The sequence below is a fragment of the Protopterus annectens genome, chromosome 4.part1, assembly GCF_019279795.1.
Source record: "Protopterus annectens isolate FY-2018-M chromosome 4.part1, PAN1.0, whole genome shotgun sequence".
NCBI lineage: Eukaryota > Metazoa > Chordata > Ceratodontiformes > Protopteridae > Protopterus > Protopterus annectens.
Window position 1 is genome coordinate 253,961,157 of NC_056734.1, and position 26,148 is coordinate 253,987,304.

At 39.9% G+C, this 26,148-nt stretch overlaps 1 pseudogene; it reads right to left on the reverse strand.

The window, feature by feature from the left end:
- Nucleotides 1-23,750, reverse strand: part of LOC122801199 — a 94,022-nt pseudogene extending 70,272 nt beyond the window's left edge.
- Nucleotides 23,751-26,148: the final 2,398 nt, after the last annotated feature.

Genomic DNA, 26,148 nt, shown 5'->3' on the forward strand with positions numbered 1-26,148 from the left:
ATTCAGCCATAGCCTTACTACAGCATATGTACCTGGACACTGGCATACAGCAACAGTAGTCCCACTCCACACAAGAGGCACCTCTACAGACCCTGGTAGCTACCGCCCCATAAGCTTAACCAGCCTGGTCTGCAACACTATGGACAGGATCATTATGGTACCCATACACAGAGACACTGGGGACTTAGACACTTGATCCCACCTGGTTTGGCTTTGTAGAGGGCAGATCCTGCATTATGAACCTGGTTGACCTTTTCAAATCAGTCACTAGAGCCATTGATGAGGGCAAAGCGGTCCATACAGCCTACCTGGACTTGCCTACGGCTTTCGACACAATACCGCACACTGTCATCATAGACATGATCAACAGCTGAAATGTAAATCCATATGTCACATGATGGGTTGCAAACCGGCTAACGGATAGAAACCCTACAGTCAAACTCACTGGTGCCATTTCAGACTCAGAGCCAGTCACATGTGGTGTCCCAGAGGGCTCTGTCCTGGGACTGCTCATGTTCGGCATATCATTCTCAGATGTGGAAGCAGACATGGGTGGGTAGTGGCTGACAATGTTCAAAGATGACTGCATACTAGGTGCCATAGGCGATACACCTGCTGACACATACATCCTACTGACAGGCCTCACGGACACCAACAACTGGTGCCGGAGTCATGGCCTTACACTGCATGCCACGTAATGTATACTCATACCCTTTTGGACGGACAAGGTGCCTACATATCATCACATAGACAATAACTCACTGAGTACAGACAAAGTAATCGGAGACCTGGTGACACTGTTCAATGCTGACATCCCATTTGACACCCACATTGCCAAAGTGGTTGGATGGACTTCCTACCTTGCCCACCTTATCATGAAGGGATTCACATTCACATCAAAAGGGGTCATTGTACCCCTATACTCCTCCCTTATCAGGCCCATGACTGTGTACTATGCCCCATTTGGGATGTACCTCACCTGGCACTTGCAACAGCTAGGGGGACCCCATAAGTATATGACCAGGAGGATCAAGGGTCTGCATCAACTGTTATATGCTGCCAGACTAACGTAACTCATGCTCTATTCCATAGCATACTGCCTATGTAGGGGTGATCTGTGCCTGATGTAGTAGGCCATGTCCAATCTGGTATTGATGGACATGTTCCACCTCATACAATCCAAATCCATCAGAAGCACGACAGCTACGGATTTAAACCTCAGCACACATATGAATAGGACATACTGTAGGGACAGATCCATCACTAAGAGGCTTCCCATACTGTGGAACAGGATCCCAGTTCATGTTAGGCAGAGCCCTCACTGACACTCTTCATGTGCATTCTTGACAAGTGGATGGGAGATCATAGGTTTACAGCAGGGGTCTTCTCTGTGTCACTACTAGACAGAGGCACAGTAAACTAATGCTATTATGTAGGGGGGTCTTCACTGTGTCACTACTATACAGAGGCACAAGTTTCTAAATGTATTCTATACACTGTCTGCAGATAGCCTAGTACTAAACTATGACACTGTGAAACTATATATGTCTATGTACTTCTACATCCCTCTCTATCTATGTGTACACATATGCATATTATATATATATATATAGACATACATATCTCGATATACATACGTATACACATGTTTTATATATATATATATATATATATATATATATATATATATATATATATATATATATACTCCTTTTTAGTTCCACATATGTATACACACAGTAACGCACTGCTGAACATCCATTACTGTGCAACCTACTTGTACATTGCACTACAACCTGCATTGCTATGTGCACATAGCTACCGTCACATACATATGTATGTGGAGCCTTCAGTGACAGTTTCAGTATGTCCTCGGCCCTATGTACATCTTCATATACATAGATACAGACCAATAACACATCTGGAGGGTTCACAGTATGTAGAGTATTATAGTAGTCCTTTACATTACCTGTGTTTGTTGCAGCTGTTTGTGTAGGCTTGCAGTTGCATGGCCTGCTGTCAGACTCTTTGCTTTGTTGTTTCAGGGTTTTTTTATTTTCTTTCTCTTTCTTTCTTTCTTTCTTTCTTTCTTTCTTTCTTTCTTTCTTTCTTTCTTTCTTTCTTTCTTTCTTTCTTTCTCTCTCTCTCTCTCTCTCTCTCTCTCCCTCTCTCTCTCTACCTCCAGTGGGTGCAATGACAGTATTGCATGTGTGGACTGGGAGTACAGGATGCGTTTGTAGGTATCTGCACATGTCCATGTGATGGCCTCTGCACCAGTTGTTAGCCAGCATTTACTAATTGCATGCAGCCTGTTGTGTAGTGATTGCAGTTCTCACTGTGATTACAGGACTGTGCTATAAAAAGGTCTGTTAGGAAGGCGTAGCCCTTTCAGATTATCAGGGTGGGGACCATGCTGGTTTGCTGTGGACACTGTTCTGTGAGTGTAAGGGTTGGTATGTCTCTCATATTTCAGGCTGTGTTGTAGACACTGCAATGCATGTTGTTCTGTAAGTTGAGTATTCCTTCCTCCAGTGTCCTGTTCTCTGTGTGTATGTCAACTGACACCTACAACTAGTAATACTGTGTATATGGGTGTGTGTGCTTTCCTGTGGGGATTGTGGTGTAACTGGTATATAGCAGTGGCTCTTGCAATCTGTTGCTATGGCTTCAATATTTGGCCTTTACATTCACTCCTTGTATGCCTGCTAGGTGTCTTTCCTGTAATGTGTTGCTATGGCTTTCCTATTTTCCATTTACATTCACAGCTTGTAATGCTTGTTAAATCTGTTTTGGCAGCAATTCCCTATGTGTTTGTTGTGGTAGGGTGTTACTGCATGCAGTGTGGTCTGGCCATGGTGTGGGCCTTGACACTTACAGGGGTATTTGATCATGCTGCTGAGCAGGCCTCAGATACTCTCTGGTGCATCTTTTATCAGCCACATGGAATGGTACATAGCAGTGGATTACTCCAATGACATATTCTGGTACTCTGCAGTTGTGACTGTGGGTTATTTCAAGCATATGTATTAGTACACCATTTGTGCCGTGCAGGTGGTGCATACCTTCAGTCAGTCATAGTTACCATTGCATGTGTAGTTACACCTTTCTGACATTTGACAGGGTGTCAGTGGGGCACAGTTGACATTTGTTTTCACATCAGGGACATCCCTGTAACTCAGTCACAGTTGCTATGTCTGATCTCTTAACTATTCAACTATGGCAGTGTTTATCCTGCTCTGAGTATGTGTGTGGCTTGCCAGATGCTACTGTGACATTATTACCTAGTAGCTACCAACTAGCATGACTGTTTCTCAGCGCACACAGTACTATTTTACACATCCACTAGATTTGACAGTAAATTTACATGACATGCTTTGTGTACTAGACTTGCTATATTCCCTTTACATTAATTCCTACTATTTTATGATATATTTCTTTCAGCACAATGTTCTTGTATAGCAGTCATGGTTTAGTGGTAAGTCATGCAGACTAGTGTTTCCAAGGTCCTGGGCTCGAGACTGAGGGAGGTATTTTATTTTGCTGCTGAGAAAGCTACAGGCCTTGTCATTCAGAGTGCCTAAGGCACTTTTAAGCAGTTGTAAGCGGGTTAGCGCTGGTTTGCACGAAGGTCACGCATGCACACTGCTGCTTAGCTTCACGCACACCCACTTACTACTGCTTAAAAGTGCTTACTCTCGCGCACACCCGCACTATTTTCTTTTAAAGAAAAGAAAATGGGGAGATAGGAAAGTGGTGAAAAAGGGGGCACAAAGAGGGTAGGACAGTAGGAAAACAAGTTCAGGTTTTGCAGGAGGGATGTAGGAAAGGCCCATAGCTGCCCATTTCTTTGTCAGCAACAGCTGTGCATATGTTTGTAATTTGGTGTGAAATTTGAAACCTTCCACCCCTGAGAGAGGTGTGAGGACAACAATAATATTTGTTGTACAGCCAGTTGTAATTGCCAGTTTACATGTCCAGCAGACATGTGTGCAAAATGGGCAGCTATGTATGGGGCGAATTTTTTTGTGGGTACAGAGTGCCCTTTTTTTTTTTCAGGTGAGAGTGGTATGTCAGGTACAGGAAGTCATTATAGCTGGGGAGGTAGGTAAGGGAGGTCAACAGACAAGACAAACAAGACACATACAGGGGTGGTGTATGACACATGTGGGGGGGTTACACAATTGACGGGGACGGGTGTTTGGATATCTCGAGCCCATGAGCCCACAGATGGAAACAGTGGAACTGAGATCCCCACTCATGGGCAGTTGCCACTGTGCCTTCACTGCCCAGGACGGGGCTGTGCTGGGGGCTGTGTAGGCCAGGCAGCAGGCACACCCGTGAGTTGTGCCACCCGTGCCTCAAGCTGGCGTAGGGGCCGAAGCACAGTTTGCCGGATCTCCCTATGCACCACAGTCTGGACACTACGGAGGGTGAGTGGATGTTGTCCTCCGGTGACACTTGCAGAGGTAGGATGAGCCCCATCCCCTGCAGTGCTTCCACCCGCAGGTGGCACAGGGCCACCAGAGGAGGGTCCGGCCTGGGCACTACTGCCAGATGCACTCGCCAGCTGAGGTGGGAGAGGTGGGTCCGCTGGAACCCGCCTTCCCTGTCGTCCTATGTTTTGCATTATATTATGACAGTTTGGGTTAGTAACATACAATACCATTCACAATTAGTTGTAACAACATGCATTAGTATTCCCATTAACCAAACACCCATAAATTCAAGCCATTGAACAGCAAGCATAACACATGCATAATTTGAACAGCAATACACAATCCTACAACATGCAGGGTTGATTGATGGCAACAGGCCATCAGGTTTGGATGTTTGAACAGGGCACATGCATCAAAGTACATGCAAATATGTGTGAACCAACAGGACAAATGTCCAGGGGTGTTAATTGTGAATGCACATACCCATTTCATGTGGAATGGATTATTTGTGGTTATAGGGTAGGGTGAAGAAATATTTCATTAACAACTTCAAATACCTATACATATGCTTTACATTACTACTAGCTGCAGATATATACACACTACAGGTCTGACTACAGTTTCCTATGTGATAACTATTTCAGGTTGGTGATAGGAATGTTACTGCTACATCAATATACATTTCATATTTATTCATACACATACATATCTGGCTCTGTTCAGCTACATCATCCTGCTACATTTGCTTTATATGGCTAAAGACAACTGTGGATGTTTGGTATTTCAGACAACCATACTATCTGCATATTGCAAACTGAGAGCAACATATCCAGATTTTGGGACACACATTCCAACTTTAGTACTTTTTTCAACACATGTTGCTGTTTGGTTCTACCTGTCACATTCATGTCATTCTGTACTGACTGCAGTATACTTTATTCAGGAGTTATTACTACTTTATTGGTGGACTCATACCTCTTTCTCATACTCTCTCACTTGTTTTATTTTTACAATTCAGGATGGTACTTAATTCTAGGCTTTATTGACATGTTTTACTTTTAGTTATAACAATCTTTTCCAACAGTCTCACTTATGTCAGGTTTCAGAATTTCAACAGGGATATATTTCACACATGTGTTTTACTCAGCTTCTGCAGCTGTACTTTTCAGCCTGCTGCAGGTTATGTACTATTATATTACAGGTGGGACATCTTTATTTCAGACTTGTTTCATTTTTATGTTTGGATTACAGGCTGCATCACACTTTTGTAATCAAGCAATACTTGCAAACTCTCTTACACTGTTACTTGCACATTTTATTAATAAGTGACTACACTGCACTCTTTTGCTAACTGTCATACTTATTTATTTTTTTACAGTTACAGGGAGAGAATTACTGACCTGCCTGGTGGCGCAACCGCACCAGCCTATCGGCATAGGCTCGACGGTTCATGGAATGGACACCTGCAGCTGTAATATGAATGAAGTAATATTGGAATACACATCTCCATAATATCAGATAGTTTAATTTCTTACATAAATAATTGCATGTAACTTACTCAGTAGTGGGGCGTTGGGCATTTGCCGGGCCTCCTGGATCCAACAGTTCAGTTGGTCCTGCTTCCCTCTCTTCAGGTCTGCATGGTGATGATGGACCTGTTCACCAGTTCTTGGTATTCCTGTGGCACTGGTGAGATCATGTGCCAACCGGTCCCACGCCTCAGCCCTATATGCTCCCAATAGGACCTGTCCCTGCATGAGTTGGGCCTCATGATCATGGACGAGGAGCCAAACCATATATTTGGACTCCTCAATGCCCCACCTCTGTGCTTGGAAGCAACTACCCTTTCCTACACCTGACATCCTGGCTGCAAGTCGGTTCCACAATCGGTTATGCTGTGTATTCCTGCCTATGGGGCTTATATATGCCGTTTTTCCCATACTTATCTGTGATTGGCCATTTTGGAATTGTATCAGCTTCACAAAACCTGCTTTGTCATGCTCCTCTTTCTATTCATTCCTATATATATGCTATTACTGCATTTCTAAGTGCAACTGTCATGGCTTAGTGGTTCAGTACTTTGACTATGGTGCATGGTATCCTGGGTTCGAACATGGCCATTGCTTTTTATATTTTATGACTGTCTACACAGGCTAGGAGGAGTGTCTGTGTAAAGGCAGTTTTGATACAGCTTGCTCAACATTACCCGTCGGTTAGCTTGTTGGCACGGTGTGCAGCTCTGTGCAAACAGGTTACGCCGGTTTACGTGTCGTTTGGCTGTCAGCATGCATATTACACTCAGCTCAGCTATGGGCACACAGTTTCAGCATGTTAAAACGCTCCTCAACCCTGGGCACTCATTTTACACCTATTAAAACACTGCTCACTTACGGGCACACATTTTACACCTGTTACAACACTGCTCACCTACGGGCACTCATTTGACACCTGTTAAAACACTGCTCACCTACAAGCAGATATCCTCAACTTGTTAAACTGTAGCTCAGCTATTGGCACATCTGACATTTTTATTTTTTTTTTTTATCTCACATTTCTTCAAAATATATGGCCCATTTCATTACATTTTACATAAAATATAATTTTATATATGTACATATATGTCAGGGACTTGTTTCGTGCTTATTTCACTAAAAATAAAAATTGATGTTGTGGTGGCTCGAACCATGACTGCCTCCTCTTCAGCCGACGTCTCTACAGCTACGCTATTGCTTCTTGGCTTACTTTGCATATTTAGTTCATATATGCTTTTCCACTGACTGCTGACTGTGGCTAAGCGACGGGCACGCCCGCGTGAATGAGCGCACTCACGGGCAAACATCTTTACAACTTATAAAAAAAAAATATAAGATGTTCATTTATACACTTTATGTTCATAGTCTGTGGGGGCATGTGTTGTGTTGTGTTTATTCACATTTACACGGACTCTGTCATGGGGGTTTACTTTTTGGAATTTTACTCTTTTGGGGGCGTGTCCGTTTGCAGGGCTCCCCCTACAGACACGCCCCCTACTGTCTTACATGGACCGTGTTAGCCTTAGGTGTGATTCAGCATGCCCTCATGCATATGCATGGCATGCTGACATCACACCGTTTAACTGCAGCCTCCGTGTAAGCCTTGTAACTCTTACACAGAGGCTTCATGAATCCTGATCCACATCTGCACTTGTTTCCCATCTTTCCTGTAACTAACCTACTGGGAAGCACTAGAAAGCCTTAAACTGATACAAGCCTTCTAGCTTAGAAGAGAGAATTTGGAGTGGTTAAGTATCAATTCTCTGTACTTTCTTTCTGTACTTAACTGTTTTCCACCTAAACACTGATTTTCCAATGTTTATTGTGATTTAAAAGCTTGTTTTTTCACATATTGTACTTATTTGACTGTCTGCTCTTTTAAAAAGTCGTTGTTTGTTTAAATAATTTTTTAACTGTTGTAGGCTACACACTAAAGTGCGATAGCCTTTTTTGATCATTTGTAGTCATTTAAAGTTGCTTTAAGTGTATTTTTTACTGTTTTTGCCTTATCTTTTCAAAAAAACAAATAAAAAAAAACAGAAAGATTCCTTATTTCCCACCTTTCTAAGCTAGTATAGTCCAGTTTTCAGGCTAGTGCTAAATTCAGGGCTGTGTTACAAGTTTCTGAGTTGCCCATACCTTACTTGGATAGAAGGAAGTTTCTCTGTTCACTTGTGAGAGAGGGGAGCTTTGAGCAACCTATCTTTCCATGGAGGAATGGTTCCAGCCCAGAAGTTAGTAGTTTATTGGCCATTTTGGGCTAATTTCTACCTCTTTCATTTCCATGCTATAAAAACCGTGTTTGCACAGTTTTGCATGCCGGGCATCACCGGTTAGCTAGGGTTAAATTATTCCCAGCTCCACTAAGTCTCCTCTTCAGTTTTCCCTTGAAACTAGTCTAACTCTCAACCTAAGCATTCAAAAAGCATCCTACAGCCCAGCACTTCCTCAGACCTAATAGCAAGCACTAATATACCCTGACACTTGATTGCCTAGCAGGGCAAGGCTCTTTATTCACCCCTCACCAACCAAGCAACTAAGCAGCTCACCCTACTATTCAGGCAAGACCAAAGGGCAATTTTAGGTGTACTCTCCTTTCCAGCTGGTGAATTTGGGTATCCTGAGGCATTGTTACAACAGCCTCATGTACACAGACAGCCCTGTCCTCCTACCACAAACACTAACATCAGCGAGAGATGCAATTATATAGCCAAACTGGAGGCTAAGCTGTCTCCATCCAAGACTGGAACAGACAGTCAAGAGGAGAAGGTTAACACTTGCACCACATCTCTAGCCACACATAGACCTACTAAACCAGCACTGGCAAAAAATACACATAAATACACAAAATCTTACTCAGAGTCTCCAAATAAAAGCTTGTAAAAGCATCAGAGACCTCCAAAGCAGACACACAAACAACCTGCACCTCCCGTCACAAACCAGACAACATATAAAACACAAAATCAGTGTGCCGCACAATCACAGCCCTTAAGGCAAAATAACATACCTAACACACTAGTAATCACTGACTGTATAGTCAGGCACACTGATGTCCCACTCACTAGGCTGGACAAGCAGAAGGTTACTGTTAGCTGCCTGTCGGGAGCCAAAATCCGCCACATAACACAAGCACTCAGGTCACTCCAGAACAAGTACAAATATGACTCTGTCATTGTTCATGTTGGTGTGAATGATCTCAGAAATACCTTCTTGGACTACATGAAAAGAGACATGGAAAAGTTCTCTAATCATGTAGCCCAGGCTGGTATGACCCCCACCGTGAGTAGCATCCTGCCGTCACCAAGAATGATACCTCAGTATAAAGAAAAAATGGTCAATTTCAACAATTGTCTAAGCTTCTGGTGTCATTCAAAGGGGATCCAATGTCTGTCAGCCTGGGACAACATGCTCGATAAGCCATGGTGCTTCATATGAGACGGCTTGCACCTGTCACCCCTAGGCTTTTGAATACTGGCCAAGGCTCTTGCTGCCCCCATAGTGCCTTTTTTATTCAAGGCTCAAAAGTCAAACCCACTAACAAAAAACTGAGGGTTATACTACTCAATTCCAGGAGTTTAAATCTCAAAATGCATGTGCTTGAAGCACTCCTCAGTATGGAGAACGTCGACATCTGTGCAGTAACTGAAACCTGGTTCAAGGCTCCAGAGAGCACCCCAGCACTACTGTGCTACAACACGTGCCACATGTTTCAGTCACAGAACACAGACCAAAACACAAAAGGAGAGGGTGTATCCATATTCATCAAGGATACCTACACCTCCAGGTTAGTGGCACAGCATGATACCTCTGAAATCATCCATATGCAACTAACAACGGGCAAATCTGCAATGCAAATTGTGGCCTGCTACAGATCACCCTCCATGACCCAGGACCACCACTCCACCTTTCTGGAGACAATGGAAAACATGAAGGTCCTTCCGAACACCCTGATATTGGGTGATTTCAATTACCCTACCACTAACTGGGAAAACTACTCGAGTACCAACTCCCAGGCCCAGCGCTTCCTGGAATTCATCAACTCAAATGCCCTGAATCAGCTGGTAAACTTCCCTACCAGAAGTGAAAACATATTGGACCTGGTCATCACAAACATGGGCGACAGGTGTTCCACACCAGAGGTCAACTCGTCACTGGTTAGCTCAGACCATAAACTAATCACTCTGGATGTCCACATCCCACCACCACCCCCAACTAAGGAAACCACAGTAAAAAACTTTTCAAAAGCAAACTTCACCTTACTTAAGACAAAGGCGGTAAGTTTCACAGCCCCAATGCTAAAGGATAATGCTGCCCAAGATTCAGAAACCTTTACAAATGCACTCTATGAGCACCTACAAGGATGCATGGATCATGCCATCCCTAGCAAAACCAAGACTCACTCCTCTAAGAGAAGGAAACCAGTCTGGTGGACCCCTGCCATAAACAGGCTATAAAACAGAAGGAAAGACATCCCTGATCAGTATCAGTAAGAAACTAAGGTCCCACATAAAATCATCTAAGACTAGTTTTGAAAGAAAAATAGCCAAGGATTCAAAAGATAACCACAAAGCCTTCTTTAGCTACATTAAGAATCTAAGTGGCAACTCACAGATATGCACTGAACTAGTCCAAAATAGCACAAAATATACTGAACCTACTGATATTGCCAACATCCTGGCAGATAGATTCAGTGTAAACTTCACCCCCCTCTCACCCCCAAAAGGGCCCACAACAATACCAGAAAAGTATAGTGTCCTGGAAATCACAGATGTACAGGTGAAAATAGCCCTTTCCAAAGACAAAAACACAGCATCGATGGTGGTGTCCCAGCCTGCATCTTGCATGAACTACAGAATGAACTAACCCCCCACCTAATCACGCTGTGCAGCCTCATCCTCTCTCTCATAGAATGGTGCACAGCAACAGTTATTCCACTCCACAAAGGAGGGGCCACAACTGACCCTGATAACTATTGCTCCATAAGCCTGACTAGTCTGGTCTGCAAGGCTATGGAGTGCATCATCATGGAACTCATTAACAAAGACATTGGGAACCTCCAAACACTTGACCTGACCCAGATTGGCTTTGTTAAGGGAAGATCATGCCTAGTAAACATGGTTGACTTCTTCGAGACAGTTACCAAGGCCATAGATGAGGGAAAGGTTGTTTACACAGCCTACCTTGACCTTGCCAAGGCTTTTGAAACCATCCTCCACTCAGGTATTACAGAAAAACTCACCAGCCTGAACATAAACCCCTACACCACGAGATGGGTTGCCAACTGGCTTACAGACAGAACTCACAAGGTAAGAATAGCGGGCTTCAGGTCCGACTCTAAACCAGTCACAAGTGGTGTCCCACAAGGCTCGGTCCTGGGACCCCTGCTGTTCAGCATATACTTCTCAGAAGTGCAGGCAAACACAGGAGAACTATGGCTAACCAAGTTCACTGATGACTGCAAACAGGGAACCATAATTGACTCTCCGGCTGACATGGACATCCTCCAAAAGGGCCTTACTGAGACGGACACCTGGTGTCAAAGTTATGACCTCAAGCTAAATGCTAAATGCACAGTCATCCCATTTGGGAAAAAACAAAACACATATGAATTACCACATAGGTGGCAGCCCCCTTAATACAGAAGAGGTGATAAGAGATCTGGTGACCCAGGTAGATAGTAATCTCTCCCTTGACAATCATATTGCCAAAGTAGTTAGGAAATCCTTCTATGTGGCCCATCTAATTACTAAAAGGGTTCGCATCTAGAAATAAAGAGGTTATAGTGCCCCTCTACTCATCAGAACCATCATAGAGTACAATGCCCCATTTGGGATGTACCTTACAAGACACTTCCAACAGCTGGAGAGACCACAAAAGTACCTCACCAAGAGGATTACTGACCTCAAACATATGTCCTATGCAGCCTGACTGAAAAAAACTCCGCCTGTTCGCATATCGCTTACTCAGAGGTGATCTCTGCTTGACTTACAAAGCCATTTCCAACTTAGAATTGATGGGCATGCTCCACCTAAAGAAATCCAAGTCACTGCGAACCACACACTCTAATGAGCTAAACCTCGCCACAGCAATAAATAGAACATGCTGGAGGGATAGATTCCTGTCACAGAGACTCCCCATGCTTTGGAACAAAATTTCAAACTACATTAGGCAGAGCTCGTCCCTAACACTCCAAGAGAAACCTTGACGAGTGGATAGGTAACAGAAAATACACCCCTGGGATCACTTCATTGGCTCTGCTTGACAGAGGATCAGTTAATTAATCAATGGGGGTGGTGAAAGCCGACACACTCTGGCTAGGCTTATAAATGTCCTCGGGCAGATAGCCTAGTACCTACCTATGAACCTATAAACTTCAGCCAGTGGGTGTTTATATGGCATTTCATGGTATCAAATAAAAGTATTTACAATGATTAAAAACATTGCACTGATAGTTGGTGTCTAAGTAGCATTATGTGGCAGATATTTACATGTATTTGTCCATTAAATATAGAGATATGCATGCTAGTCATAATTATACAAATATCTCACAAATGGAGTGGGATCTACAAATTTAATTTGCAGCAAAATGAAGATCACATCTGCTCAAACAAAAGATACACTGATAGTTGGGGTCTGTCTACTATGTTTACAGAGGTATTGATATTTGTTTGCAAAATTATAATAAGTGAATGTATATATTATTTAATTACTTGTTCAGTGTAAAATTACTACTATGTCTGTATTATATATTAATATCACCATTCTGAAAAGAAGTAGGTTCTGAACAACTTATGTACTTTTAACTTTTTATTGTAACTTTTGTCATTTTTGAGACATACACATTTGTTTACAGCTAAGTTGAAAAGGTGCATTCTCAGAATTTTAGTTCAGATGAAGGCTATCCAGATAGGAGACTTTCACTTGTCAGGACGAGTAAATTCTGATCTGGCTAAGTGTGAAAGAGTTAACTGTTCTTTTAACATTGATAACACTAATCATTTCAATTGTGCAATCTAGCAAGTTCAGCAGTTCAAGTTAGATGTAATTAATATTGAGCCTTAGGGAAAACCTCATACAAGTTTAACCAGAGAAAAAGATAACGGAATCATTAAATCTGTGAAGAAAGGTATGCCAATGGGAAATTATATCAGGAGATGCTTGTATTTAAGTAAGAACAAATATCTTAGGTTTAGTGAAATGTATGCCAAAATTCATGCCTATACAGGATTTCACATGGAGATTGGTCCATACAAATCTTCCTATTAAGAGTCAGATGACACACAAATGATTATCAAACAGAAAATGTTATCGTGATGAGATTAAATCTGTTATGCATATTTTTATGGATTGTCATAGAATATGAAATAAGGAATGCCATAACATTTGTGGATATTGGAAAAAATGCAAAGCAGAAATCCAAATTACATAACATTTCCTTAAATATTTTTAACTTAAATGAAGATGGGATTAGTTATGGATATTGTGAAAATATCCAATGACAGAAAGAGAACAAACTTTATAAAATAGTCTTATGAAAAATATGGATGTGAAAATGTAGTTAAGGATTATACTAAGTGAAGTACAGAAAAGGAATGCTATGGCATTTTACATATTTCTGGAATGGTTATTGGATTTAGTGATGTGTTAATGTATTTGTAAAGTTTAAGTAGAAGCATGTAAGCACATCCGCTGTGGTGCAGCGGTAGTGTTGTTGCCTCACAGCAAGAGGTTCTCCCATTCGTTTCTCAGCTGGAGTGCGGGGAGTGCCTTCTGTGTGCTGTCTGCATGTCCTCCCTGTGGTTGTGTGGGCATTTGAAAGACATGCGTAAATGGGCGTGCCTTCGTTGAAGGTTAAACATCGAGCTGACACCTCAGCATTCATCAAAATCTACTGCCAATCATTAGTGGACCGGAGTTCCACTGTGGCGACCCCTAACCAGGAAAAGCCGAAAGACAACAACAAGTAGAAGCATGTGTTCTTTCTAGTAAGTGGTACTGGTTCTTCTACATATACCTGAGGGACCACCAATTCAGGCAGACATGCCCTGGCTCCACATGTCATCCAAACTATGTTTGGATGACAGTACTATGAGGAGTTTCAAGACATCCATTAAACATACCATTATCCAATGGCTTATTTTATGACAACTGAATGTTTCTAGATTGTATTGATATACTACTATTTATTGGTATTTCTTTATATATATATATATATATATATATATATATATATATATATATATATATATATTGGTCATGATAAGCTATGGCCTAAATCAGAGTTCTCAAACTCATGGCCGCTGGACCTCAAGCAGCCCTCAAACCAGCATAATCAAATATGAGGGAAGTGACTACATTATCTTTTATCTACATTACCTGCATTTCCTTTTTGTCTTGCAAACTGTGGCCATTGCTTGAGTTTGCACCAGTGGTCATTTATTTGAGATCCCAAGCCTAAATGACTATCAAGAAGTTTAGTCACATCAGACAGATGTATTATGCATTTGACAGTTGCTCCTACCAAGTAAACTTTTTTAATTTCCTAGTCATTTGATGAGTTTAGCTGATAAGGAGTCACTTTTCTGTTGTGTGCAATGAAAAACTTTTCCAAAACTATGCGATTATATACCTATCATATGAGCAGAAATTTCTGAAGTCCTTTCTGTTTGTTTAATTGCCTACAGAGGTACATGCCAAATACGGAATTATACCTAGTGATAGATCTAATAAAGGATGAATAAAATAGAGCCTACATACCTGGAGGATATACCCCAAATGATTAGCTGGGCAAAATAAAATGACCAAACCAAAGATGAGACATGGTAGTGAAAGAAGAAGTCATTGTCAACATAAACACCAAGATCTTAGATGACTGTGGCCATTTTGAGAGGTATATCACTTACATATATTGTAGATCAGAGATCATGTGTTATGTGCTGTATTTTTAAGAAGTACATCAAAGACTGAGCATGCATGTATAAATGTTAAGCACTCGCCATTCTTAGTAACATTTTGAGAGTGCAGCCAGAGAGTAAGCATGTATGATTACAGCAGTTAGTTTGTATATAAGTTACTTAAGTTAAAGTCAGTAAACTTCTATCATGATGTGTGTGTATATATAATAAAGCTGTTTGAAGAGAACATACAAAGACTCTTCTATTGTGTCCAAAGCAGGAGAGTGACATGGTGTCAGAACCGGGATCCCAGAGAATAGGATTCGGAGCCATGAGGTGTGGTGCAGAGATGACAGTAAAGGTAAACTAAGAAAAACGAACACGAAAAAGAGGTGGAAAAGAAGCAAAGGTAATGAAAATACACACAAACTGCTTATTTCAGAAAAAGGACAAAACAGGGCATTACAAGGGCACAAAATACATTATTAAACAAGCAGGAGGAATAAACGGCTTGGAAATGTTTAAAATAAAGGTGTTTGATGAAATGATTAACAGAAAAGTACAACAAGCATGTTTAAAGGCAAAATGAGTATGCTTAATGCAAAATTGGGCATGTTTAGAGTAAAATGAGCACAGGAAAAGTACAGTGGGCATGAAAAGAGATTAAACGAGCAAAATAAATATAATAAGGGCAAAAAGGGGCACATTAAGTGTAAATCAGAGTAAAATGAGCACAGGAAAAGTACAGTGGGCATGAAAACAGATTAAATGAGCAAAGCAAATATAAGGGAAAAAAGGGACACATTAAGTGTAAATTAAGCAAGGTGACTGCGTGTTTTTTGACAAAGTGCTGTGTTTTGGCATAACTATGGCTTTGTATTGTATCAAGGGCATAACTAAAGTTATTTGAAGTATCTCAAAGCATGCAAAAGTGCTTACTGTGAGTGCTTATTACTGTGCATGTATTTTGAAGAGTTATTTGTGTGCAAAGTGCAACTATTTCATGAAGTGCAGAGTATAGCCATTTCGAAAAGTTTCTTGGGCTGGGTATGTCTATTCGCAAAGTGCTGCCATTACAGAGTGTACCTTGCACTGTAAAGAATTACCTAGAAAGGTACTGCCATTTTGGGGAAGTTTCAGTGCGTTGTATACAGTTTATTCGCAGAGTGACAATACTTCAAAATGTTATCGACTCTAAGATTCTCCTGCCCAGTTCATTCATATCATGCAGTTATTTGAAGTGTTTCTTAAAATAATGATAAATTATTTTAGCAATACAATAATCTCAAAGGTATTATGGTGCCCTAGAAACTTATTTCGAAAAGTCCAGTTACACAGAGGCTTGCATCATGCAGTCATTTTGATATGTTTCTTATACTGATAAGAAGTGATTTTGTGCAATACAGTAATTTTCATGAAGTGACAGAAAAACACACAAGTATGCTTGCAAGTGACAAGAGCATGGTTTTTGTAGGCTGCAAGGCAAATGTAGACCTCATGCAGCATGTGGAAAACAGAAGAAGGCCTGCCAAGCTCATGGCAGCCACGATCACTGCTGGTTCATCAAGGAACCATGTAGTTTTCTGGAAAGTTAGTTCAGTTAAAGGAGCATACTTAGTACAGTACAAGAATGAATCAGCAAAACCCAAGTCTAGCTTTACTGTTAACTGTTGCAATTGTCATGAAAATCATGAGTCTAAAAGAGAGAAATGCTTAGCATTCAGTCAGCAATGTCACAAGTGTAAAAAATTGAATCATTTCCAAAACATCTGCAAATTCGGTAAACCTCACGCAGTTGTAAACAAGGGTTGCACAAACAAGCAAGTTGATCAAGCAAACATGCAGCAGTCAGATTTCTAGACAGGTGGTGTATCAGTAATTGGTGAAAGAGTTAATGCAGTAAATTTATTGGCAAAAAATGAAGTGTTCTGTAATGTTCAGATCAATGGTAAATCCACAGAGCTTAAAGTAGACACTGGTTCAAAGTGTAATGTCATATCAGCAGACACATTTGCTAGAGAGAGAACTAATGAACAACTTAATGTGGCCACTCGAGTGAAACTTGTTGCTTATGGAGGTGAAGAGATTCATACTGAAGGCTCAGTGATGCTTTCATATTATTTGGCCAAGAGCTGTTACAAAGTGTTATTCTATGCAGTCAAAAGACCAGCACAGTCTTTACTGGTTCTCAAAGACAGTCCCAAAGAAGTTGATCACATAAGTGCATCTCCTAATTCTAATTTTTCTGGAGCCATTTTCTCAGAATATGCTGATGATTTTGATAGCAAGTTGGGCAAACTTCTAGTAGTGTATTCCATGAAGTTAGACCCAGAGGTCACTCCAGTAGTCAGACCAGCAAGAATAGTTCTGATAGCTATGCAGGATAAAGTTTAGGCTCAACTGGATAAAATGGAACAGCAAGGTGTAAATTGTCTAGTTACAGAACCAACTGAATGGGTGTCGTCTATGATAGCAGTTCATGAAAAAGGCCCAGAGGAAATCAGAATCTGCATTGACCCAAGAGATTTGAACAAAGCATTAAAAATACTATACTATATTATCCAATGCACACAGCTGAAGAGGTTGCAGCCCTAATACCAAATGCCACTGTTTTTTTTCTGTCTTGAATTCAAAGAGTTCATTTTGGCAAGTGATGCTTATTGCAAATTCTCATTACTAACTACTTTTGGTACTCTGGCAGATACAGATTTCAAAGGATGCCATTTGGAATAAATTCTGTGAGTGAAGTCTTTCAGCATACAATGGAGAAAAGGGTTATCCTTGTGCCATAATAGTAGATGATTTATTAGTTGGAGCCAATGGTGAAGTAGTGCATAACAGAAACCTAAAGAAAGTTCTAGACTAAGCACATGAAGTAAACTTGAAGCTCAATCCTTTGAAGTGCAAATTTAGATTCCCAGAAGTTACATATGTAGGTCATTTATTTGCCAGTACAAGATTGAGACCAGACATGTCCAAGCAAGCAGCTATTCTTGAGATGTCAGCACCAGACAGTGTTCAAGCTCTACAGCATTTTTTAGGCATGGTCTACTATTTAGGCAAGTTTATACCAGACTTCAGTGAGTTGACAGCACCTTTAAGAGCGCTAACATGCACCAGAAGGCATTTGAAGACCTCAAGCAGAAAATTGCCACCCCACCTACAGTAAGATACCATGATGTGAACAAACCACTTACTCTTTCCTGTGATGCTTCAAAATGTGGTCTAGGTGCAGTTATACTTCAAGAGGGCAGACTTGTAGCCTATGCATCTAGAACACTTACCCAAACTGAGATACAGTATGGTCAAATTGAGAAAGAACTTTTGGCAATAATATGTGTATGTTCCAAGTTTTGTGGCTGTATTTATGGTTGAGCTATTCAGATTGAAACAGATCACCAACCTTTGGTTACTATTCTAAAGAAGCCTATACATTCTGCTCCAGCAAGATTACAAAGAAAGATGCTCAAATTTCAAAAGTACAACTTCAAAATGGTCTATACAAAAGGCAAACTACTCTGTCTGGCTGATACCTTATCCAGATTGCCCAGGAATACAACAGAACAACTTGACACAGAGAATTTTAACTTTGATGTGACAGCAGTGTATAATTTTTCTTCTACTAGGCTTGATGAGTTGAGAGATCACACAAAGACTGATCTAATTTTGCAAAAGCTCAGTCACTACCTTAATGCTGGATGGCCGTCAAAACAATCTAGTGTACCAACAGAAGTGCAAACCTATTTTCCTTACAGAGATGAAATGTTGATGTACGATGGCATTATTTTCAAAGGTCCTAAAATTGTTGTTCCTGCTTCCTTACAATATGAGTACATACAGATTTTGCATCATGGTCACCCAGGTTCTGCATCCACTAAGAAACGAGCGAGAGAATTAGTATTTTGGCCTTCATTGCTAAAAGACATTGATAAAGTACTTTCCTTTTTGTTCAGTATGCAATAGTACTAGATGGCGCTTGCAAAGAGAACCACTTCAGCTACATCCAGTTCCTGAACCACCTTGGTCAACAGTAGCCACTGATATCCTTGAGTGGAATAATCAACACTGCTTGGTATTGGTAGACTCTTATGCGAATTGGGTTGAGATTGATCTACTACCTAATCTGACATCTACCACTGTTATCACTAAGCTGAAATGTCATTTCTCAGTCCATGGTAGTCCCGACAAAGTTATTTCTGACAATGGCACTCAAACTGCTAGCCAGTTGTTTCAGAAATTTGCAAGAGAATACGACTTTCTACATTTCTCCAGCAGTTCTGAGTATCCTCAGTCAAATGGCCTAGCTGAGCATGCTGTGCAGAGTGTGAAACAACTACTTGAAAGGTCAAGACATGACAATTCAAATGTTTTTTAAATCTGCTTAACCTTAGGAATGTGCTACGTGAGGATGTTCTCAGATCTCCTGCCCAAAGACTTCTTTCCAGGCAAACAAGAACTTTGCTACCTATTGCAACCAATCTACTAAAGCCTAAAGCCAAGAATAATAACACTATCAAGGCTCAATTATTTAGGAAGCATTCTATCCAGAAGTCATTGTATGACAAGTCGAAAAAACTTTTTTTCTCCATTAAGGGAAGAAGAAATGGTCTGACTTCAAACAGAAAAAGGTTTCGACTGCATAGGTCATTATTGGCAAAAGTCCTGAACTGAGATCTTACCTTATAGACTCAGAAGGTACACAGTACAGGCAAAACTGTAAACATTTGTTACCTGCACCAGAATCATCGTCACAACATTGTTATAGTGACTTAGACTCTAAATGTCAGAGTGAATCAAATGTAGTTTCCATTCCAGAGTGTGTTCCTACCTCTGATTCCATTCCTGAAGATGTTCCAAATAAATCAAAGATTGAAAATTTTTCAGAGATAGCTCCAATAGTCAAACCCAATTCCCAGTTTTATGTCACAAGTTATGGACAAGTATCTAAGCCCAGTGTGAAATATGTAACAACCTGGACTTAGCTGTGTATATATGTATTATATCTTGTATAAATGCATAACTGATAACTGTCTGTGATACCTACATGCCAAAAGATTCATAACATTGCATGTTTTGTTTTTTCAAGAGGGAGGGTGTAGATTAGAGAGCACATGCTATGTGCTGTATCTTTAAGAAGCACATCAAAGACTGAGCATGCATGTATAAATGTCACTCATGTGCCATTCCCAGTGCCATTTTGAGAGTGCAACCAGAGAGTAAGCATGTATGATTACAGCAGTTAGTTTGTATATAAGTTACTTAAGCTAACGTCAGTAAACCTTTATCATGATGTGTTTGTATAAAATAAAGCTGTTTGAAAGGAACTCACAAATACTATTCTATTGTGTCCAAAGTAGGAGCATGACATATATGCAATAGTGTAAATTTTTAACTTTTTTCTCAGATGTTTATATTTTATTGCTCAGTGTCTAGAAATAGGGACATTAAATAAAGTTAATTATATTTTTTCCTGAATCAAAGCAGATGCTTTCTTTAGAATATGTGGTTCCCTTCCACTTCTAGATTGCAGTACAGATTGGTGTCATCTGATCTCTTTCAGTACATTGTCTTGTCATTTTGCATGTGTTTGTCATGGCATGTGGTATAGAAGTAAATACGTAAAAACATAAAATGTTTTGCCATGTGGTATGGAGTTCTACCTCCATCATGACAATAACATACCCTGTACCATGGAGGTGTGCATTAGCCATCATAAGGTACCATAGGTTGATGAGGTATACATAGCATCTCATAATGTTATTCTGTGTGGCAGAAAGTAATGCCTTCACCATCATAATGTCATCTGGCACAGAGGTGTGCTTTTATAATCAAAATACCATGCCATGTGGCATATAGTGTGCATCCTTATTCATAAAGTGTTTCCATGTGGCACAGAGGTGTGCTTTTATAATTGCAACACCATGCCACATGGCATGTAGTATGGATCCTTCTTTATAAAGTGTTTCCATGTGACACAGAGGAATACTTTCATCATCATAAAATGGTGCCACATTTACCTTCCTTCATCAGAATGTCTAACAATGAAGCACATTGGCAAACATTTTGGCAATAAATTCTCTTGAGTCCATCACATCTAAGATTGTTTTCAGTCATTATATTCAGGGCCTCATTCTGTAGGCTTCAGGGGCCATCCTTTTATGACATCGGTAAACTGGGCATTTCAGCATGTCCTTGATGAAAGACAAAGAACAAACTGCAACATCTGTGTTTATATCTGTGCACTTGTAGTCATGTATCATACAACCTGTAGCTTAACAATGTAAATATCATTCAGGATGGTATAGCACTACATAATATACTCTATGAACATTGTAGGATTCAGGCTTGTCTAGCGCAGTGAATCCCCTGTATATTCACAGCACTATCAGCGTCCTCTGGCAATCTATAGGTTCTCAGATTTTGTCTTTCTAAATCTCACAGTTTTTTTTTTCCTTTGTTAATGACAATGTATAGTATATGGACCATACCCTTGGAGTTTGTGGAGAAGTCTACAACTACATGTATCTACTCGTCATTAATTGTTTAGAGCCACATTTTGCATGGACCTTGATAAAGTTGCATTCAAATAAAGGGACCGGCAAATGTGCATCATTCTTATTGTTACTCTGTTCTCCTGCTTTACTTGGTATACATTCATCATAATGTTATGTTATGTTATGTTATGTTATGTTATGTTATGTTATGTTATGTTATGTTATGTTATGATATGTTATGTTAGCATACCTATCACTGCACATCATATTATCATATCTAGTTATGGGCGTGTCTGTGCGTATGTGTGTGTGCATGTATATGTGTGTGTGTGTGTGTGTGTGTGTGTGTGTGTGTGTGTGTGTGTGTATGTGTGTTTGTATCTGCATGTGTGTGTGTGTGTGTGTCTACATGTGTGTGTGTGTGCATGTGTGTGTGCACGCGCGCATGGGTGTGTATATGTGTGTGTGCGTGTGTGTGTGTGTGTGTGTGTGTGTGTGTGTGTGTGTGCGTGTGTGTGTGTGCACACGTGTGAGTGTGTGTGTGTGTGTGTGTGTGTGTGTGTGTGTGTGTGTGTGTGTGTGTGTGTGTGTGTGTGTGTGATGTACCATTATGATGTTGCTCATATAGGGAATGCATATTTGCCAGTGCAATACTGCACAATGTGTGCATGGCCCACTTTCAGCTAACCCAAACATGTGTAAGTGCATGTATGTATGTGTGTTTCTTTGCGATCTGTGGCATATGTCGTGACCTTCAGTTATATAGTGATGACATTTAGTACTCTTTCACTGACATGTGTACCAATTTCATTAACCTAGACTATAAATGTCCGAATACACATGTGCCACATGGAATCTGCCTGTGTGATGCTGTGTTGTCTTGTCTAAATGCCATATACTTCCACTTGTTCTAACCTCTGGCAAAGCACAGTAGTTGCAGCACCATGTGTGCTTTTCTGTGTTAACTCATGTGTATAATCTATGCTTTGACTCCTGTCTATCCCAAATGTTCAGTCTGTACCTTCAGCTTTATAGAATGCTGTTCTAATGAACCTTTAGGTATTTTATATTTGGGCAAGATTAAACAAAACAACACAAACAAAATGTAGCTCCTTTGTTACTCTGTGGCATATATCAGTGCTGGACTCAGATACAGATTTGTAGTGTATAGAGCCATGCCAAACATTAGTCATGCAGAATGAGGGTAAAACAGAACCAAATGTTTACTTCATTATACAACCAAAATATATGGCAAAGCTACATTTCACTGTATCATGTTAAAAATATTGGAATACTTTATTGCATGTCAGACACTACACTAGATGACAGGTAACATAATGCTTGCTTTGACTATAACGGTGTTAAGCTAATTTCAGCTCTGAACATCATATAGGTTGACTTCTCTGTCTCTCTCTCTCTCTCTCTCTCTCTCTCTCTGTATCCCTCCTTTGACCTCACACTCTCTCTTTTTCTGATATGAGCAGGTATATTATTTAAATGGATAATGAATGCTTTGTAGTGATGAGCCCTACTGTCTCCTCCCTTGTTCATTACCAGACAATACTTAGTTCTAGAAATTTTATGACAGATTCTTAGGTTGCTTAGCATTAGTGTAGCTTTATGAACTGTGGATTTTCTACTCCTAGAATTTAACAGACAATATGCCTTTTAAGCCCATCTGTCCCTGATGTTTCCTGATACCTGCACTGCATGATTTATATATAAATGATAAGGTCCTGTTGCATAGCTAGAAAGAGTATTGTTTTAATATATAACAGAAGCCTGGGAACACTATGGGAAGGCGTATTTGCTTCAAAAAGCAATGCTTATCTGTACCAAATACTGGTCAAGTTCACAGCAAGCCAGTTCAGCACTGATGCTGAAGACAATGCTCTATGTATTTCTTTATGAGGTTATGTTATCCTGAACATTTAATGCCTATGTAATGTATGTGCTACGAAATGTAGCAATGAATACACCCTTGCCTGAAAACAAATTTGACATTCATTAAGGTCTGTGAAATCCAGATACAAAATAGTTATGTAACTGCAACTATCATGTAAGAGAAGTTCCTATATATGATTTGTAGAGTGGAGTATTGTAATTATAAGCTTATAGAAACATGTAATAAAATAATCCAGAATTTAATTACAGTCAGGAATAAATGTCTCCAGGTTTTTAGTGTAGATTAAAACATCAAAGTTTACATTAACCTACTGGGACATTATAATAGCTATGTAAATAATACCTAAAGAGGATTGTAACAGATTTCTGACATCAAAATGCATAGTCACTTACAGGAATGGAAGAATGCCACAGATTATTTTTACATTCCTCCATGAGCTGAGTGGATTTGCAATCAAAGTCACATTTACTGATTTGAATTGTGGTCATTGTTCAATGCAAGTAAAGATCTGAACCTAGCAGGCAAGTGATAGCTAGAAAGAGTATTGTTTTAATATATAACAGAAGCCTGGGAAGACTATGGGAAGGCGTATTTGCTTCAAAAAGCAATGCTTATCTGTCTGCTATATTTTACCAACACTCCAAACTAAAAGCTCAGGGACTCACAAGTGTTATCCTTCCCTGGTCCCAGCAGTTAAATGCATGGCTCCCTTCTTCCCCACTAGCAAAAATGGGGATAATGCATTAGTACTTTCTCTAATCCCTGTCTGCAGTGACTGGTGCAGAATTACTTACACTTCATCTATTCAGTCCATACTCATTACATAGTTCTCCCCAAGATACTATTCTATGAAACCTCAGTTTACCTGTGTCCACTCCCAGGACTTTTAGTGTTATCCACTTATCCCTGCTGGCACCACTTTGCCTGCACAACACACTCCTATTCACTGACTTGGCTTTGTCTAGTTTTCTCTCTTATATTTCAATGTATGAAACACTGTCATCCTCCCACCTTTTAATGTTCAAGTTTCTAGCAAAACCTCTAATGCACTTTTCAGCCAGTGACTGCCTACATTGATTCATAGGCATGAACCTGTGAACTCCATTTAATTCAGTTTCAAGAACGAAATACTTCAACATTCATAGTAGGCTTTAAAAATAATTGATGATGTTTTCAGAAGTTCATCCCTAGAGAAGATGTTGCAAGTAAAAGCCCATCTCTGTCTCTCTCTGTCTCTCTCTCTCTCTCTTTGTTTCTTGGAAAGATATTGCCCAAATAACATCTTACACTTGCCATCACTCAGAAGACTCAAGATTAATATTCGATCATGTAATAAACTTTACTCTCCTCAAACGTACAATGGGAAATCCATCAGTGATACATATCAGCTATCCAGCATGAATAATAGGCATATCTCCCAACTCTGATTAAACCATAGCACTTTACAGGTGTAGTAACAAAAATACCACTTTTGAGATGTTGAAACTGATGCATTTCTATTGATTCTGATGAGATTTTTCAAGACAAAAAAAATCACATCTACCAAAGCTAATGACTTTGTTTACATTGTTAAAAAAATTCTAAAGGTCTCTGTTATAAAATATTTATTTATATTATTTTATATCATATCACAATGCAGCATTTGGAAAAGTTATGTTACTTTTTTCATCTAAAAAAATCAAAACAATTGCTATTTTCATACTCAACGTCTCATTAGACAAGTGCAAAAATGAACTGCCTAAAGCCAGACTGTCATATACAAGTACGGTCAGGTAACAACTTTGTTTTATCTCCCGTTGAAAACATTTCTTATCCCAGGAAAAATACATAGTAATTCAAAATTGCTTCTTTCATTTACAGTATGACTGTTAGTTATGTCATTCTACATTTGTATGAATGGATCACAGATGATGATATTATCCTAGGGTATATAAATTGTTCACAGGTGAGTACTTTCTCAGTAGCCCACATATTCATTCTTTATATGTCTAAAAAGGAAGTTATGTTGATAAAATGCTGAAGTATAACAAAAAGAAAAACAAAAGAAATATTAGTATGTTATTTTTATGTGAGAAGCAATATTTATCTGTCCCTTTGAGGTGGACTTTTTATGTTTTTTTTTCCTAACTGTGATTACAAGCCAGGATGACGTAAAATGATTATGCAATGTGCTCAAGACATCCTTGACTAATTTTGATAGTTAAGGGACATGTCAGTAAAGCAGTCTACTAGAAAACAGCATGTCTGTGGTAATACAAGTCACCAGTGATGAAATATATGCAGTGGAATATCTTGCTATTTCTTGGAAAGAGCTATAAAACACAATTACATGTCACCTGGTAGCACAAAATGTCGTGGACATTATGGTTGCTACAGGCTAGCATGACCAGTCATTTCTAATTTGTCTTAGAATGTAAATATTTGTTAAAACATCATGGAGTGGGTTTAGCTTAGGATACTGTAAATGGCATTGTACTCTTGCCTTTAGGTGGAGAGATTGCACCATCTCATCTCTGGTAATAACTATGTAACTGCGAGTTCAACAAGAACATCTCTTAATAGGCAATAAACTATGAGTGCATCTGAATGCTTCAGAGTGTTCTTCTCACTTATGGGGTAGAAATATATAACAGTGGAGGTTCCAACAATGCAGTGGAAATGAGAAATGAGAAATAGACTTGGCTAATATTAAGTCTGTCATGGACATGTCTGAGGCTTCAAGGATCCATACAGCAGGGTGGTGCAGAAGTGAGAAAAAAGAGGAAGTTGGTGAGGACTCCATGTAATGGAAGCAGTCCATAACCTCTGTGAACCTGACAAGAATATCAAGAAAGTACAAGACAAATAATTTGAGCTTTAGGTGACTTATGCAGAGTAAGGAATTTT